The sequence below is a fragment of the Egretta garzetta genome, unplaced genomic scaffold (assembly GCF_000687185.1).
Source record: "Egretta garzetta isolate BGI_Z169 unplaced genomic scaffold, ASM68718v1 scaffold330, whole genome shotgun sequence".
In the NCBI taxonomy this organism is placed as follows: domain Eukaryota; kingdom Metazoa; phylum Chordata; class Aves; order Pelecaniformes; family Ardeidae; genus Egretta; species Egretta garzetta.
Genome location: NW_009258275.1, coordinates 430,590 through 433,620, shown reverse-complemented (window position 1 = coordinate 433,620; position 3,031 = coordinate 430,590).

Here is a 3,031-nt window from a genome sequence, read left to right as displayed (position 1 = left end):
CCGCGGGTGGGGGGCGCTCCCGGGGGGACCCTGCCACTGTCCCTGGAGGAAGATGCTCCCACGGCTCCTCGCCGGGTTTCCACCCCCTGGCCAAGAGAGACACCAGCTCCCCGAGCCACAGGACGTGATTCAGTCCCCCGTCTCCACCAGGATGTGGCTGTCGCCTCATCCTGCAAAAAAATGTCTATAACCCACCTACTTTCAGGGGAAAAACTAGGATGATGCTTATTAACAGCTCATTAACAGCTTTGAGACCTTCCAACCTGCAAAATACTACGGCTCTTCTCTATTTTCCTCTCGAGCGCTTGGCAAATCGGACTGAAAATCCAGTATGTGATGGACCACGCGCCCTGCACTGGGTGCAACCAGCCTTGGCACCCCCTCACCTTCCCTCTCTGCTGAGCGGGGCTCCCTGGCTGGGCGCCCATTGGGGTGCGGGGAGCGCTGGCAGGTTCAGCGTCCCAGGGCAGGAAGGCAGCTCCCTCCGCGCAGGTCTAGGGACGGAGCTGTAATATTAAAGCTGAGCTCAAACCAAGGCCGCTCACCCTTGGACGTGGGGCTACTGGAGGAAACGGTGACACCGACACCGCCGCAATTATTTAACCCTGTGCAGCCTCCCCGGTGGGCCGGTGCTGCCCGGTGCCACGGGGGGCTGTGCTGGCCTGGGGACCCCACCACCACCCAGCCAGTGACATTGAGGTCCTGCTGCGACCCCCCAGTAGCTTTTGGGATGGCTCAGTACAGAAATCCTGTACCATATGCTCAGTACAAGCAAACACAAGCCAGCATCAGTAGGTACATGCAAAGAACTCTACAATCACACCCCTGGTAATGTTGTTATAAATAATTAAAGCTCTAAATATGCGTGAGGTGCCTGGACTCTTATATGGCTATTTCTCTGATTAAATCGGTGCCCTGCATGCTCTCAAATGTTAATTGTGACGACCAGCAGCCCCGTTTGCCACCCTCAGGAGCCACTTAGAGCCCCGAGTTCAAGGGGTTCAGCCACTCCCCTGTGACCAGGCACGGTGGCTTTAAAGCCAAGGGCCACCAAAGGCAAACAGCAAAGCCCGAGCTGCGGCCCAAGGGGTGAGCTCTGTGCGAACCCCGGACCGGGGCACGGCCCCGACCTCCTCCTTGCAGGAAGGACGCGGCTCTGCCCTTCCAGCCTGAACCCTCCCGTTTTCAGGGAGCCTGGGCTCCAGGCTGCCCAGATCAGCACCCTCCCTGCCAACCCCATGGTGTTTGCGCCATAACCTATTGTTTTTCCCTGGGCTTTTCCTCCTCTTCCTTCCTGCGATTGCTGCTGCTCCCGCCGCTGCAAAGTCCTCAGCTGGGGGCTTAAATCACAGCCCCATCGCCTCCCCCCCTTGCCAAGCTCCCAGAGATTATCAGCAGCCAGAATAAATAAGGTTTTAGCACCAGGCTGGTGAATTCGTTTGAGCTGCAAGGAGGCCTTGCCCCAGCAAAACCTTGATCATCGAAAGGATGAATTAAAGTTGATGAGCCGGTGGAAGTCACAGCATCAGCAGAACTGGCTGTTACAGCACTGGCTATTAATGTTCCTGGGTAATGAGCCATCCTGACCGCTGCCTTCATGCACCAGCGGCTTCCATGTCATCACCTTTCCAAAGGCAAAGCCACGGAAAAGTGAGGGAACCCAGAGCCCCGCATCCATCCCATCCCACCCCACCGCATCCCATCTCATCACATCCATCCCACCCCACCCCATTGCATCCCACGTCATCACATCCATCCCACCACATTGCATCCCACCCCATCAAGCTGGAAAGTCCCAATAATCCCTGGACTTGCTCTGCCACCAGGGAGGAACCCCTGAGAAATGCCACCCGCCTGCCATTTCCACCCTGATGTCACCTTGGGGCGAGCGGGGGACCCCAGGGACAGACCACAGCCCCTTCCCACCAGGAGGTCAGCCCGGCCCCACATTTGCTGCAGCACCCATGGGTCCCTGCCAGCATTACAGACTCCCCTTCCAATTGTGCCCATTCATATATTTTTAATGCAAAATCTCCTCTTCATTATTATTTTTTAATCGCTGAGCCCAGCCAGCACGATGACATTCAGCTTGACATTTCAAAGCTGCATTTAATGGATTATTTATTTGAATTTTCTGTTTGTTTTGCTGTTTCCCCCCCTCCCCCCCTTTGGGTTTTAACATTTGCCCTTTGGAAGATGAGCAAGGCAGCTGATGTAAAAGAAACCCCAGACCTCTTCTGGGTCAGGCAGCGGGATGGCCCCGTCCCCGCTCAGGACGATGGGGTGACGATGGCTGGAGAGCGATGGGAGGGGTCGGGCTCGGTCCCCCATGGGGTTTGGCAGATGATGGGTTTGCTCCCAGGGCCCGTGCTGAGCTGTCGCAAACCCCAAGGCAGGGCATGGGCAGCTACCGAACCCGGCACGAACCTCCTGGGACGGCTCTGGGCACCAGGGGTCCAGCAAATTCCCACCTGCCTCCCCCAAATCCTCCCAAAAACGGAGAGCCTGAGGGCTGGCCATGCGAAACCTCCCCATTTCTCATTGCAAAAAACCCCAAAGTTTGGGGGGGGAAAAAAAAAAAAAAAAAAGCCACATAACTATGAGAGTGTTTCAGTGCTCCTCTCTGGGTTGAAAATACCCCACTTGAGCCAAAACCGCTTCGGTCTATTCATCTCTGTCCTCCCACCTCAACAAAAACGAGCACAGGATCTACCCAAAATAGCCGGCCCCGTTGTTCCTGCAGCTGTATTTGTCTTGGTACCCGAGGAAGGCTGAGTCCAGCCCGTGGGCGCCGGGGTGGGATTCCCGACGGGCGGCTCGCACATCGGCAGCATCCCGGTGCGCGCCGGGGGAGGATGAGGTCAGGGATGTTGTTCTTGGGAAGGCGACAGGAAACAGAGAGAACAGCAGAAAAATGTTCAAATCCAGTTTTTCTGGGCGAAAGCTCTTCCGCCGCCAGCCCAGACGGGCGGGGGACGGATGTGACCGGGGCTGTGGGGAAACAAGGGGAGCTCGGGCGGATCCAGCCGGG